Source organism: Dendropsophus ebraccatus, chromosome 11 (genome assembly GCF_027789765.1).
Source record: "Dendropsophus ebraccatus isolate aDenEbr1 chromosome 11, aDenEbr1.pat, whole genome shotgun sequence".
Taxonomy (NCBI): domain Eukaryota; kingdom Metazoa; phylum Chordata; class Amphibia; order Anura; family Hylidae; genus Dendropsophus; species Dendropsophus ebraccatus.
Window position 1 is genome coordinate 97,304,246 of NC_091464.1, and position 17,911 is coordinate 97,322,156.

General features: G+C 49.6%; 1 protein-coding gene across 2 annotated transcripts in view; it reads right to left on the bottom strand.

The window, feature by feature from the left end:
• GPR156 (G protein-coupled receptor 156) overlaps positions 1-17,448 on the bottom strand; it is an 81,344-nt gene extending 63,896 nt beyond the window's left edge. Inside the window, exons 1-2 of one of the 2 annotated variants that reach the window (XM_069944766.1) lie at positions 17,422-17,448; positions 17,217-17,288 (exon numbers count right to left, since the gene is read on the bottom strand). The gene's annotated coding sequence lies outside the window, so the exon portion shown is untranslated. Of the gene's footprint in view, positions 1-16,592; positions 16,607-17,216; positions 17,289-17,421 lie in introns of those variants that run through there. The other variant, XM_069944767.1, reaches the window with a different exon arrangement.
• Positions 17,449-17,911: the final 463 nt, after the last annotated feature.

Below are 17,911 nucleotides of genomic sequence, written 5' to 3' on the forward strand. Positions count from 1 at the left end.
TACACTCACATGCACATATACACTCAATACATCTGCTCCCTACATACACATATGCACACTCACTGCTTATACATACACCTTCTCAATACATACACATATGCACACTCACTACTTATACATACACCTGCTCCCTACACACATATGCACACTCACTACTTATACATACACCTGCTCCCTACACACATATGCACACTCACTACTTATACATACACATGCACACTCACTACTTATACATACATCTGCTCCATACATACACATATGCACACTCACTACTTATACATACACATGCACACTCACTACTTATACACACACCTGCTCCCTACATACACATATGCACACTCACTACTTATACCAACACATATGCACACTCACTACTTATACAAACACATATGCACACTCACTACTTATACATACACATATGCACACTCTACATATACATACATCTGCTCCATACATACACATATGCACACTCACTACTTATACATACATCTGCTCACTACATACACATATGCACACTCACTACTTAAACATACACATATGCACACTCACTACTTATACATACACATATGCACACTCACTACTTATACATACACATATGCACACTCTACATATACATACATCTGCTCCATACATACACATATGCACACTCACTACTTATACATACATCTGCTCACTACATACACATATGCACACTCACTACTTAAACATACACATATGCACACTCACTACTTATACATACACATATGCACACTCACTACTTATACATACACATATGCACACTCACTACTTATACATACACATATGCACACTCACTACTTATACATACATCTGCTCACTACATACACATATGCACACTCACTACTTAAACATACACATATGCACACTCACTACTTATACTTACATCTTCTCCCTACATACACATATGCACACTCACTACTTATACATACACAAATGCACATTCACTACTTACACATGCACATATGCACATTCACTACTTACACATACACATATGCACACTCACTACATATACATATATCTGCTCCATACATACACATATGCACATTCACTACGTACACATGCACATTTGCACACTCACTACTTATACATACACAGAGATCCTGATCCCCTTGGTCTTCTACCTCATCGCTGTGTGTGGTGTTGAAGCTCTCGGCAGTCACTTTACACCATCATAGTAACAGGTTATCACCAGCTCCAGGGAAATATTCACTCCTTTTGATCCCAGCATAATTAAAAACCCCACCCCTGCCCCCGTCCACCCCACTGCTAGATTTAATCATAGGAGGAAAGAGTCCATGGCGACCCTAAACATAGCAGCAGTGCCCACTCCATGTGACAGCCTCCAACACTACAGTGACCCGCTGAGACCCCCAGCATATCTCTTCACAGTCTGCCAATACATTCCCTACATCATACTGCCATACATTCCCTACATCATACTGCCATACATTCCCTACATCATACTGCCATACATTCCCTACATCATACTGCCATACATTCCCTACATCATACTGCCATACAGCGCTCACATCATACTGCCATACAGCGCTCACATCATACTGCCATACAGCGCACACATCATACTGCCATACAGCGCTCACATCATACTGCCATACAGCGCTCACATCATACTGCCATACAGTGCCCACATCATACTGCCATACAGCGCTTACATCATACTGCCAATACATTCTCTACATTATACTGCCATACAGCGCTCACATCATACTGCCATACAGCGCTCACATCATACTGCCATACAGTGCTCATATTATACAGCCATACAGTGATCACATCATACTGCCATACAGCGCTCACATCATACTGCCATACAGCGCTCACATCATACTGACATACAGTGATCACATCATACTGCCATGCATTCCCTACATCATACTGCCATACAGTGTTCACATCATACTGCCAATACAGCGCTCACATCATACTGCCATACAGCGCTCACATCATACTGCCAATACAGCGCTCACATCATACTGCCAATTCATTTCCTACATCATACTGCCATATAGTGCTCACATCATACTGCCATACAGTGCTCATATGATACTGACATACAGTGCTCACATCATACTGCCATACATTCCCTACATCATACTGCCATACAGTGCACACATCATACTGCCATATAGCGCTCACATCATACTGCCAATTCATTTCCTACATCATACTGCCATACAGCGCTCATATGATACTGACATACAGTGCTCACATCATACTGCCATACAGCGCTCACATTATACTGCCATACAGCGCTCACATCATACTGCCATACAGCGCTCACATCATACTGCCATACAGCGCTTACATGATACTGACATACAGTGCCTGTATGATACTACCTGATACTGTGCACACAGTGTAGTGCTATGTAGTGCTCCCCAGCTGTACACACACACACACACACACACACACACACACACCAGTGCCCGTCACTACCCAAACAGTTGCACAAATACCACCGCCATAGAGTGCAAACAGAACCCACCCCCAGGATGGCACCATTACCTCAGCAGCACAGAGAGTAGTAGTAGTAGCGGCTGCTGCTGATGGGGTGTATGTGGGGAGCCATGGTTAGCGGTACCTGCTGCTCCTCAGGGGTAACATACATGTGGCCCCGCTCTGGTTGTGGGGTGCAGACCCCTGGTTCTCAGCTGCTCCTCCACCTGTGTAGCTGTCTTCCCTCCACAGCAGCGCTCATCCTCTGCTGCACTGATACTAGGATGGAGTGTGAGAGTTGGGGCAGCGGGGGGGGGGGGAGGGGGTGATATAATCCCCGGCTCACATGTCAGGGCACTGCTCCTGCATTATATAACCTGCTCACTGGGGGGCGACATTTATGAAGCTGTCACCATCTACCGAGTGTGCCGGGGGTCTGAGGGGAGCGCCACCTGCAGGTCACAGAGATGGAGAAAACGGGAACACATCGCTGCATGTAACCGCACATAGGTGTCACACCCCCCCGGCACATACATGTCACACACACCCTGGCACATACATGTCACACACACCCCGGCACATACGTGTCACACACACCCCGGCACATACGTGTCACACACACCCCGGCACATACGTGTCACACACACCCCGGCACATACGTGTCACACACACCCCGGCACATACGTGTCACCCCCCCGGCACATACGTGTCACACACACCCCGGCACATACGTGTCACACACACCCCGGCACATACGTGTCACACACCCCGGCACATACGTGTCACACACACCCCGGCACATACATGTCACACACACCCCGGCACATACGTGTCACACACACCCCGGCACATACGTGTCACACACCCCGGCACATACGTGTCACACACACCCCGGCACATACGTGTCACACACACCCCGGCACATACGTGTCACACACACCCCCGGCACATACGTGTCACACACACCCCGGCACATACCTGTCACACACACCCCCGGCACATACATGTCACCCCCTCCGGCACATACGTGTCACACACCCCCCCGGCACATACATGTCACCCCCTCCGGTACATATGTGTCACACACACCCCGGCACATACGTGTCACACACACCCCCGGCACATACATGTCACCCCCTCCGGTACATATGTGTCACACACACCCCGGCACATACCTGTCACACACACCCCCGGCACATACATGTCACCCCCTCCGGTACATATGTGTCACACACACCCCGGCACATACCTGTCACACACACCCCCGGCACATACATGTCACCCCCTCCGGCACATACGTGTCACACACACCCCCGGCACATACATGTCACCCCCTCCGGTACATACGTGTCACACACACCCCGGCACATACATGTCACCCCCTCCGGCACATACGTGTCACACACACCCCCGGACACATACGTGTCACACCCCCTCCGGCACATACGTGTCACACACCCCCCCCGGCATATACGTGTCACACACACTCCGGCACATACGTGTCACACACACCCTGACACATACGTGTCACACACCCCCCCGGCACATACGTGTCACACACACCCCCGGCACATACATGTCACACACACCCCCGGCACATACATGTCACACACACCCCGGCACATACGTGTCACACACACCCCGGCACATACGTGTCACACACACCCCGGCACATACGTGTCACCCCCCGGCACATACGTGTCACACACACCCCGGCACATACGTGTCACACACACCCCGGCACATACGTGTCACATACACCCCGGCACATACGTGTCACACACACCCCAGCACATACGTGTCACACACACCCCGGCACATACGTGTCACACACCCCCCCGGCACATACGTGTCACACACACCCCCGGCACATACGTGTCACACACACCCCCGGCACATACGTGTCACACACACCCCGGCACATACGTGTCACACACACCCCGGCACATACGTGTCACACACACCCCGGCACATACATGTCACACCCCCCCCCGGCACATACGTGTCACACACACCCCAGCACATACGTGTCACACACACCCCCGGCACATATATGTCACCCCCCCCCCGGCACATACGTGTCACACACACCCCGGCACATTCGTGTCACACACACCCCGGCACATTCGTGTCACACACACCCCGGCACATTCATGTCACACACACCCCGGCACATTCGTGTCACACACACCCCGGCACATACATATCACACCCCCCCCTTCCGGCACATACGTGTCACACACACACCCCGGCACATACGTGTCACACACACACCCCGGCACATACGTGTCACACACACCCCGGCACATACGTGTCACACACACCCCCGGCCACATACATGTCACACACACCCCCGACACATACGTGTCACACACACCCCCGGCACATACGTGTCACACACACCCCCGGCACATACGTGTCACACACACCCCCGGCACATACGTGTCACACACACCCCCGGCACATACGTGTCACACACACCCCCGGCACATACGTGTCACACACACCCCCGGCACATACATGTCACACACACCCCGGCACATACATGTCACACACACCCCGGCACATACATGTCACACCCCCCTGGCGCATACGTTTCACACACCCCCGGCGCATACGTGTCACCCCGACATATACAGATTACACAAGACAATTATGGGTCCCTGCAAAGCGGTCAGAACACATGTGACCCCTGTCCACTTACCTACAATGACCCTCATCACAGGGCTATGGGGTCCGGGGGGCACATATCACAGGGCTATGGGGTCCGGGGGACACATCACAGGGCTATAGGGTCCGGGGGGGGGCACATCACAGAGCTATAGGGTCCGGGAGACACATCACAGGGCTATAGGGTCTGGGGGACACATCACAGGGCTATAGGGTCCGGGGGACACACATCACAGGGCTATAGGGTCCGGGGGACACACATCACAGGGCTATAGGGTCCGGGGGACACATATCACAGGGCTATAGGGTCCGGGAGACACATCACAGGGCTATAGGGTCTGGGGGGGACACATATCACAGGGCTATAGGGTCTGGGAGACACATATCACAGGGCTATAGGGGTCTGGGGGACACATATCACAGAGCTATAGGGTCTGGGGGACACATATCACAGGGCTATAGGGTCCGGGGGACACATATCACAGGGCTATAGGGTCCGGGAGACACATCACAGGGCTATAGGGTCCGGGGTACACACATCACAGGGCTATAGGGTCTGGGGGACACATCACAGGGCTATAGGGTCCGGGGGACACACATCACAGGGCTATAGGGTCCAGGGGACACATCACAGGGCTATAGGGTCCAGGGGACACATCACAGGGCTATAGGGTCCGGGGGACACATATCACAGGGCTATAGGGTCTGGGAGACACATATCACAGGGCTATAGGGTCCGGGGGACACACATCACAGGGCTATAGGGTCCGGGGGACACATATCACAGGGCTATAGGGTCTGGGAGACACACATCACAGGGCTATGGGGTCTGGGGGACACATATCACAGGGCTATAGGGTCTGGGAGACACACATCACAGGGCTATAGGGGTCTGGGGGACACATATCACAGAGCTATAGGGTCCGGGGGACACATCACAGGGCTATAGGGTCTGGGGGACACATCACAGGGCTATAGGGTCCGGGGTACACACATCACAGGGCTATAGGGTCTGGGGGACACATCACAGGGCTATAGGGTCCGGGGGACACACATCACAGGGCTATAGGGTCCAGGGGACACATCACAGGGCTATAGGGTCCAGGGGACACATCACAGGGCTATAGGGTCCGGGGGACACATATCACAGGGCTATAGGGTCTGGGAGACACATATCACAGGGCTATAGGGTCCGGGGGACACACATCACAGGGCTATAGGGTCCGGGGGACACACATCACAGGGCTATAGGGTCTGGGGGACACATATCACAGGGCTATAGGGTCCGGGGGACACATCACAGGGCTATGGGGTCCGGGGGACACATATCACAGGGCTATGGGGTCCGGGGGGGACACATCACAGGGCTATAGGGTCTGGGGGACACATATCACAGGGCTATGGGGTCCAGGGGACACATCACAGGGCTATAGGGTCCGGGGGACACATCACAGGGCTATAGGGTCTGGGGGACACATATCACAGGGCTATAGGGTCTGGGGGACACATCACAGGGCTATAGGGTCCGGGGGACACATATCACAGGGCTATAGGGTCCGGGGGACACACATCACAGGGCTATAGGGTCCGGGGGACACACATCACAGGGCTATAGGGACGGGGGGGCACATATCACAGGGCTATAGGGTCTGGGGGACACATCACAGGGCTATAGGGTCTGGGGGACACATCACAGGGCTATGGGGTCTAGGGGGGACACATCACAGGGCTATGGGGTCTAGGGGGGACACATCACAGGGCTATGGGGTCCGGGCCCCTCTGATCGCAGCCGTTGCTCCTCGCTCCATGTTGTCCCAGTAACAGATGAGGGAAATCCAGAAGCCACAACACTGGTTCCTGCAGCCGGCGGGAGGATCACATTACCAGCCGTCACTCATAGCTGCAGGGAAAACTGCCCCATCCAGGGTAATAAGAGCCCCGCCCCCAGCACAACACTGCACCCCGAGCAACCAGTAATGTCACCCGACCAGACCTGCAGTCTACAGCACCAGACCGAGCACAGACGTATACACCGATCCCCCATAACATTACCGGCTATATACACCGATCCCCCAGAACATTACCGGCTATATACACCGATCCCCCAGAACATTACAGGCCGTATACACCGATCCCCCAGAACATTACCGGCCGTATACACCGATTTCCCCAGAACATTACCGGACGTATACACCGATTTCCCCACCACCACCAAAATGCAGCAATCACTGAGCTCAGGAAGATCAGCGGAGCATTCCTAAAGGATTACACATGTATTTCAATAACTGTTGCCATTTGCAGGGACCCCCTGTCATATAGGTGACACAGACATGCAATGGCTTAATCATGTATTGTCCTAGATTATGCCACCAGAATGGATCCGTAACACCTACAGATGTGTGCATAAGGCCATATATACTGCATGTGTGATATGCGTGTGTATAAGGCCATATATACTGCATGTGTGATATGATGTGTGTATGGGGCCATATATACTGCATGTAGTAGCGGTCTTTGGCACCAAGCACACCAAGCGATCGCTTGGGGCCCCCAACATCCAGGGGGGCCCCCACGTCCTGCTCTTGTGCTCAAGACCGCTGGACAGGGCCGCTGCCCCGCTCGCTGCTGCGATCTGAACAGTAACTATGAGCACTCGTAATGAGCGCTCATAGTTACATGCAGCAGCAGCACTTACAGGGCGGGAGCCATTGGCTCCCTTCCTGTCAGTCACTCTTGTGACCACAGAAAGTGTTTACCCTGTGGTCACAAGTGGCCACTTTGTCCTTGTGGTGCCGGCGCTCCAGTGACATCACTGGAGCATCAGCGCCAGAACAAGGGGAGTGCGGTCTCTTGTGATCGCAGGGAAAACCCTTCCTGCGGCCACAAGAATGAAGAGAAGAGGACCCAGGTGAGTATAATTGTTTGTTTTATTGTGTTATATACTATATGGGAGGGGGAGCACACAGGGGCCTGTGTAACTGGGGGAGAGCACAGCGGGGGAATATATAAATGGGGGAGCACACAGGGGGGGGGTCTATATAAATGGGGGAGCACACAGGGGGGCTATATAACAGGGGGAGCACAAAGGGGGGCTATATATAACTGGGGGAGCATACAGGGTGGCTATAAACTACTGGGGCTTCACAGAGGGCTCAATATACTACTGGGGGCAGCACACAGGGGGTCTATATACTACTTGGGGCAGCAGAATGGGCTCTATATACAACTGGGGGAGCACACAGAAGGGCTATATTCAAGTGGGGGAGCACAGGGGGGCTATATACTACTGGGGGAGAACAGGGAGTCTATATACTACTGGGGGAGCACACAGGGGTCTATATACTACTGGTGGGGCACATAGGGGGTCTATATACTACTGGGGGAATATACAGGGGGTCTATATACTACTGGCGAGGCACACAGGGGGTCTATATACTGCTGGGGGCAGCACACAGGGGGTCTATATATAACTGGGGGAGCACACAGGGGTCTATATACTACTGGGGGCAGCCCACAAGGGGTCTATATACTGCTGGAGGAGCACACAGGAGTCTATATACTACTGGGAGAGCACACAGGAGTCTATATAATACTGGTGAGGCGCACAGGGGGTCTATATACTACTGGGGGAACCACACAGGGGGATTATATACTACTGGAGGAGCCCACAGGGGTCTATATCCAAGTGGGAGAGCACACAAGAGGTCTATATACAAGTGGGGGAGCACACAGGGGGGCTAAATACCACTGAGGGAGCACACAGGGGGGCTATATACTAGTGGGGGAGCACACAGGAGGTCTATATACTTCTGGGGGAGCACATGGGGGCTATATATAACTGGGGGAACACAGGGGTCTATATACCACTGGGGGAAGCACACAAGGGGTATATAATACTGGGGGCAGGACACAAGGGGTATATACTACTGGGGGCAGCACACAAGGGGTATATACTACTGGCGGTAGCGCGCAAGGGGTATATACTACTGGGGGCAGCACACAGCGGTCTATTGTTGTGGAGCGCATGTCGAGGGGGGGGGGGCCCAGACATAACTTCGCTTGGGGCCCCAGAAATGCCAAGACCGCCCCTGACTGCATGTGTGATATGATGTGTGTATAAGGCCATATATACTGCATGTGTGATATGATGTGTGTATAAGGCCATATATACTGTATGTGTGATATGATGAGTGTATGGGCCATATATACTGCATGTGTGATATGATGTGTGTATGGGGCATATATACTGCATGTGTGATATGATGTGTGTATAAGGCCATATATACTGTATGTGTGATATGATGAGTGTATAAGGCCATATATACTGCATGTGTGATATGATGTGTGTATGGGGCATATATACTGCATGTGTGATATGATGTGTGTATAAGGCCATATATACTGCATGTGTGATATGATGTGTGTATAAGGCCATATATACTGCATGTGTGATATGTGTGTATGAGGCCATATATACTGCATGTGTGATATGTGTGTATGAGGCCATATATACTGCATGTGTGATATGTGTGTATGAGGCCATTTATACTGCATGTGTGATATGATGTGTGTGTATAAAGCCATATATACTGCATGTGTGATATGATGTGTGTATGGGGCCATATATACTGCATGTGTGATATGATGTGTGGATGGGGCCATATATACTGCATGTGTGATATCATGTGTGTATGAGGCCATATATACTGCATGTGTGATATGAGGTTTGTATGGGGCCGTATATACTGCATGTGTGATATAATATGTGTATAAGCCCATATATATTGCATTTGTGATATGATGTGTGTATGGGGCATATATACTGCATGTGTGATATGCGTGTGTATGGGGCCATATATACTGCATGTGTGATATGATGTGTGTATGGGGCCATATATACTGCATGTGTGATATGATGTGTGTATAAGGCCATATATACTGCATGTGTGATATGATGTGTGTATGGGGCATATATACTGCATGTGTGATTTGTGTGTATGAGGCCATATATACTGCATGTGTGATATGATGTGTGTATGGGGCCATATATACTGCATGTGTGATATGATGTGTGTATGGGGCCATATATACTGCATGTGTGATATCATGTGTGTATGAGGCCATATATACTGCATGTGTGATATCATGTGTGTATGAGGCCATATATACTGCATGTGTGATATGAGGTTTGTATGGGGCCGTATATACTGCATGTGTGATATGAGGTTTGTATGGGGCCGTATATACTGCATGTGTGATATGATGTGTGTATGGGGCCATATATACTGCATGTGTGATATGATGTGTGTATAAGGCCATATATACTGCATGTGTGATATGTGTGTGTATAAGGCCATATATACTGCATGTGTGATATGATGTGTTTATAAGGCCATATATACTGCATGTGTGATATGATGTGTGTATGGGGCATATATACTGCATGTGTAATATGTGTGTGTATAAGGCCATATATACTGCATGTGTGATATGATGTGTGTATGGGGCATATATACTGCATTTGTGATATGATGTGTGTATGGGGCATATATACTGCATGTGTGATATGATGTGTGTATGGAGCATATATACTGCATGTGTGATATGATGTGTGTATGGGGCACATATACTGCATGTGTGATATGATGTGTGTATGAGGCCATATATACTGCATGTGTGATATGATGTGTGTATGGGGCATATATACTGCATGTGTGATATGATGTGTGTATGAGGCCATATATACTGCATGTGTGATATGATGTGTGTATGGGGCATTTATACTGCATGTGTGATATGATGTGTGTATGGAGCATATATACTGCATGTGTGATATGATGTGTGTATAAGGCCATATATACTGCATGTGTAATATGATGTGTGTATGGGGCATATATACTGCATGTGTGATATGATGTGTGTATGGAGCATATATACTGCATGTGTGATATGATGTGTGTATGAGGCCATATATACTGCATGTGTGATATGATGTGTGTATGGGGCATATATACTGCATGCGTGATATGATGTGTGTATGGAGCATATATACTGCATGTGTGATATGATGTGTGTATGGGGCCATATATACTGCATGTGTGATATGATGTGTGTATGGGGCATATATACTGCATGTGTGATATGATGTGTGTATGGAGCATATATACTGCATGTGTGATATGATGTGTGTATAAGGCCATATATACTGCATGTGTAATATGATGTGTGTATGGGGCATATATACTGCATGTGTGATATGATGTGTGTATGGAGCATATATACTGCATGTGTGATATGATGTGTGTATGAGGCCATATATACTGCATGTGTGATATGATGTGTGTATGGGGCATATATACTGCATGCGTGATATGATGTGTGTATGGAGCATATATACTGCATGTGTGATATGATGTGTGTATGGGGCACATATACTGAATGTGTGATATGATGTGTGTATGGGGCCATATATACTGCATGTGTGATATGATGTGTGTATGGGGCATATATACTGCATGTGTGATATGATGTGTGTATGGAGCATATATACTGCATGTGTGATATGATGTGTGTATGGAGCATATATACTGCATGTGTGATATGATGTGTGTATGGGGCCATATATACTGCATGTGTGATATGATGTGTGTATGAGGCCATATATACTGCATGTGTGATATGATGTGTGTATGGGGCCATATATACTGCATGTGTGATATGATGTGTGTATGAGGCCATATATACTGCATGTGTGATATGATGTGTGTATGAGGCCATATATACTGCATGTGTGATATGATGTGTGTATGGGGCATATATACTGCATGCGTGATATGTGTGTATGAATCCATATATACTGCATGTGTGATATGTGTGTATGAATCCATATATACTGCATGTGTGATATGATGTGTGTATGAGGCATATATACTGCATGTGTGATTTGTGTGTATAAGGCCATATATACTGCATGTGTGATATGATGTGTGACGGGCCGTAATGTCACATGACTCATCTGGATATAACAATGTTATAGAATAATCTGCAGGTTTGGGTCTATTATACAGGAAGAAACCAGATGCTTTCTAGAACATAGAAAGTTTATTAATGCCAATCTAATTCCTAGGTCTAAAAGAGGGACATGTAAGGGGTAAAGAGGGACAGAGGGACAAGGGTCAAATGGAGGGACTGTCCCTCCAAAAGAGGGACACTTGGGAGGTATGCTGTAAGTCCCTCTCTGGGTAGTTAAGGATACTGGGATGTAGCTGTTACTTTATACCCAGTATATAAGGGTTTGGAGGATATATGATACATGGGCTTTGTACATTTTTCAGGAGATGCCGCTCTCCACATGTGCCTGTGGTAACTCTAGATCATGGAGTTCTGTACTGAGGATTATGGGTAGAGCTCTAGTAGGCATTGAAAGGGTTAAACCCTCTCTGGATAACATCCAGATCCGAGTTACCTGCACTGACACAGTGTAACACACCATCAGCCCCCTGCAATGTTGTCCTGCTTGTGCTGCTGTCTGTGGTTGGTGCCTGTGCTGCTGGGACTCGCCCACATCTTATGCGGGTTTCTACTAAATTCACTTCAAGGAAGAATGCCACAAATATTTTACCAGCAGAGATCAGACATAACTAATCAATAGAGCTAGAGGAGAGCCGAGCCTGTGATCAGACCTGACTAATCAATAGTCAGAGCTAGAGGAGAGCCGAGCCTGTGATCAGACCTGACTAATCAATAGTGAGAGCTAGAGGAGAGCCGAGCCTGTGATCAGACCTGACTAATCAATAGTCAGAGCTAGAGGAGAGCCGAGCCTGTGATCAGACCTGACTAATCAATAGTGAGAGCTAGAGAAGAGCCGAGCCTGTGATCAGACCTGACTAATCAATAGTGAGAGCTAGAGGAGAGCCGAACCTGTGATCAGACCTGACTAATCAATAGTGAGAGCTAGAGGAGAGCCGAACATGTGATCAGACCTGACTAATCAATAGTGAGAGCTAGAAGAGAGCCGAACATGTGATCAGACCTGACTAATCAATAGTGAGAGCTAGAGGAGAGCCGAACCTGTGATCAGGACTGACTAATCAATAGTGAGAGCTAGAGGAGAGCCGAACCTGTGATCAGGACTGACTAATCAATAGTGAGAGCTAGAGGAGAGCCGAACCTGTGATCAGACCTGACTAATCAATAGTGAGAGCTAGAGGAGAGCCGAACCTGTGATCAGACCTGACTAATCAATAGTGAGAGCTAGAGGAGAGCCGAACCTGTGATCAGACCTGACTAATCAATAGTGAGAGCTAAAGGAGAGCCGAACCTGTGATCAGACCTGACTAATCAATAATGAGAGCTAAAGGAGAGCCGAACCTGTGATCAGACCTGACTAATCAATAATGAGAGCTAGAGGGAACCGAACCTGTGATCAGATATACCTAATGAATAGTGAGAGCTAGAGGAGAGCCGAACCTGTGATCAGACCTGACTAATAAATAGTGAGAGTCAGAGGAGAGCCGAACATGTGATCAGACCTGACTAATCAATAGTGATAGTCAGAGGAGAGCCGAACCTGTGATCAGACCTGACTAATCAATAATGAGAGCTAGAGGAGAGCCGAACCTGTGACCAGACCTGACTAATCAATAGTGAGAGCCAGAGGAGAGCCGAACATGTGATCAGACCTGACTAATCAATAATGAGAGCTAGAGGGAACCGAACCTGTGATCAGATATACCTAATGAATAGTGAGCGCTGATCCTGTGATCAGACAGGTACTGGGATGGAAATATTAGCTTATGTCTTACAAGAGCCCTGATTTTGGTCCATGAACACAGCTACATTGCTATAGTCAGTCATAGTTACATTGCTATAGTCAGTCATAGTTACATTGCTATAGTCAGTCACACAGCTACATTGCTATAGTCAGTCATAGTTACATTGCTATAGTCAGTCATAGTTACATTGCTATAGTCAGTCACACAGCTACATTGCTATAGTCAGTCATAGTTACATTGCTATAGTCAGTCACACAGCTACATTGCTATAGTCAGTCACACAGCTACATTGCTATAGTCAGTCACACAGCTACATTGCTATAGTCAGTCACACAGCTACATTGCTATAGTCAGTCACACAGCTACATTGCTATAGTCAGTCACACAGCTACATTGCTATAGTCAGTCATAGTTACATTGCTATAGTCAGTCACACAGATACATTGCTATAGTCAGTCACACAGATACATTGCTATAGTCAGTCACACAGCTACATTGTTATAGTCACACAGATACATTGTTACAGTCACACAGATACATTGTTACCATCAGTCACACAAATACATTGTTATAGTCACACAGATACATTGTAACAGTCAGTCACACAGATACATTGTTACAGTCACACAGATACATTGTTACCATCAGTCACACAAATACATTGTTATAGTCACACAGATATATTGTAACAGTCAGTCACACAGATACATTGTTACAGTCACACAGATACATTGTAACAGTCAGTCACACAGATACATTGTTACAGTCAGTTACACAGCTACATAGTGATTGTATCTAAGGAAAAAGGTGCAGAAAATCCATACATGCAATCCTTTTCCCCGGGTACTGGCCAGACGTAAGCCCGCATCTGTACTGACCAGACCTCGGCCCGCATCTGTATTGACCAGACCTCGGCCCGCACCTGTACGGACCAGACCTCGGCCCGCACCTGTACGGACCAGACCTCGGCCCGCACCTGTACCGACCAGACCTCGGCCCGCACCTGTACCGACCAGACCTCGGCCCGCACCTGTACCGACCAGACCTCGGCCCGCAGCTGTACCGACCAGACCTCGGCCCGCAGCTGTACCGACCAGACCTCGGCCCGCACCTGTACCGACCAGACCTCGGCCCGCACCTGTACCGACCAGACCTCGGCCCGCACCTGTACCGACCAGACCTCGGCCCGCACCTGTACCGACCAGACCTCGGCCCGCACCTGGACCGACCAGACCTCGGCCCGCACCTGTACCGACCAGACCTCGGCCCGCACCTGTACCGACCAGACCTCGGCACGCACCTGTACGGACCAGACGTCGGCCCGCACCTGTACGGACCAGACCTCGGCCAGAACCTGTACGGACCAGACCTCGGCCCGCACCTGTACGGACCAGACCTCGGCCCGCACCTGTACCGACCAGACCTCGGCCCGCACCTGTACCGACCAGACCTCGGCCCGCACCTGTACCGACCAGACCTCGGCACGCACCTGTACGGACCAGACGTCGGCCCGCACCTGTACGGACCAGACCTCGGCCAGAACCTGTACGGACCAGACCTCGGCCCGCACCTGTACGGACCAGACCTCGGCCCGCACCTGTACCGACCAGACCTCGGCCCGCACCTGTACCGACCAGACATCGGCCCGCACCTGTACCGACCAGACATCGGCCCGCACCTGTACCGACCAGACCTCGGCCCGCACCTGTACGGACCAGACCTCGGCCCGAACCTGTACGGACCAGACCTCGGCCCGCACCTGTACCGACCAGACCTCGGCCCGCACCTGTACCGACCAGACATCGGCCCGCACCTGTACCGACCAGACATCGGCCCGCACCTGTACCGACCAGACATCGGCCCGCACCTGTACCGACCAGACATCGGCCCGCACCTGTACCGACCAGACCTCGGCCCGCACCTGTACCGACCAGACCTCGGCCCGCACCTGTACCGACCAGACATCGGCCCGCACCTGTACCGACCAGACATCGGCCCGCACCTGTACCGACCAGACATCGGCCCGCACCTGTACCGACCAGACATCGGCCCGCACCTGTACCGACCAGACCTCGGCCCGCACCTGTTTGTGCAACTTTGTTTTAAAAAAGTCTCAAATGATAAATTGGGCACTAATCTCAGATTATGGGAACTTTTGGGTGAATACAGCAAATTAAAAAAAAAAAAATGCATCCAATCGAATCCTGGTTCATAAATAGAACTTAGACCAAAAATGGGTTAAAAATCCAATGATTCACCTAAATATAGGCGCAAAACCCTTAATAAATTTCCCCCAATATTACAATCCCACAGATGCATGGTTGGCTTGAGTTACACAGATATTGTAAAGATACATTGTAAAAATGTATCTGTGTGACTGTAACATGGTATGTATATGACTGACCGCAGCAGTCTGTAACAATGTATCCTGCATGACTGCAACCAAGTGTCTCTATGACTGAAACAATGTATCTATATATACACCTTATACATTGTTGCGGTGAGTCATATAGATACAGTGTTTCGGACAATCACATAGCTACATTGTTGCAGTCAGTCATACAGATATACTGTTCCGTTCAGTCACACAGATACATTGTTGCGGACAGTCATACAGATACCTTGTTGCAGTCAGTCACGCAGATACATTGTTGCTGTCAGTCACACAGATACCTTGTTGCTGTCAGTCACACAGATCCCTTGTTGCTGTCAGTCATGCAGAAACCTTGTTGCTGTCAGTCATGCAGATACCTTGTTGCGGTCAGTTATACAGATACCTTGTTGCGGTCAGTCATGCAGATACCTTGTTGCGGTCAGTCACGCAGCTACCTTGTGGCAGTCAGTCACGCAGATACCTTGTTGCAGTCAGTCACGCAGATACATTGTTGCTGTCAGTCACACAGATACCTTGTTGCTGTCAGTCACACAGATCCCTTGTTGCTGTCAGTCATGCAGATACCTTGTTGCTGTCAGTCATGCAGATACCTTGTTGCGGCCAGTCACACAGATACATTGTTGCGGCCAGTCACACAGATACATTGTTGCGGTCAGTCACACAGATCCCTTGTTGCTGTCAGTCATGCAGATACCTTGTTGCTGTCAGTCATGCAGATACATTGTTGCGGCCAGTCACACAGATACCTTGTTGCGGTCAGTCACACAGATCCCTTGTTGCTGTCAGTCATGCAGATACCTTGTTGCTGTCAGTCATGCAGATACCTTGTTGCGGTCAGTCACACAGATACATTGTTGCGGTCAGTCACACAGATCCCTTGTTGCTGTCAGTCATGCAGATACCTTGTTGCTGTCAGTCACAGAGCACCGGCTCCTGATCCTCTGTACTTGATCTTGTGTCTGGCTGATCTGCGCCTGGTGAGGTATAATGTTACTGTGAGTGCGGCAGGTAACGTGACACCCGCATCGCCCTCTTCCATCCCTCACATCCAGCGCTCATCATCACTTCTATAATCCCAATCTACCTGCTGGGGGCACACCCTGTTACCTGCTGGGAGGGAGCAGCCCAGGTGTTGATGTCGTCATAGAAACCCGGGCCATCACCCACCTGTCATCAGACTCTTCCCCAACCAGTGACAACCACATTCCAGTCCAACAGGTCCAGGTTACCAGGTGACCCCTCCGGCATCAAACTCTGCAGACTATGCAGGGCAAGGGGTGCCTGCCAAAGGGGCAATAGCAGGGATTAGAGAGACGGGGTAAAACAAGGGATTAGAGAGAGGGGGTAAAACAAGGGATTAGAGAGAGGGGGTAAAACAAGGGATTAGAGAGAGGGGGTAAAACAAGGGATTAGAGAGAGGGGGTAAAACAAGGGATTAAAGAGAGGGGCAATAGCAGGGATTAGAAACTGGGCAAAAGCAGGGATTAGAGAGAGGGGGCAATAGCAGGGATTAGAGAGCAGGGTTTAGAAAGGGGTAAAACAGGCATTAAAGAGGAAGCAATACCAGGGATTAAAGAGGACAAAACCAAGGATTAAA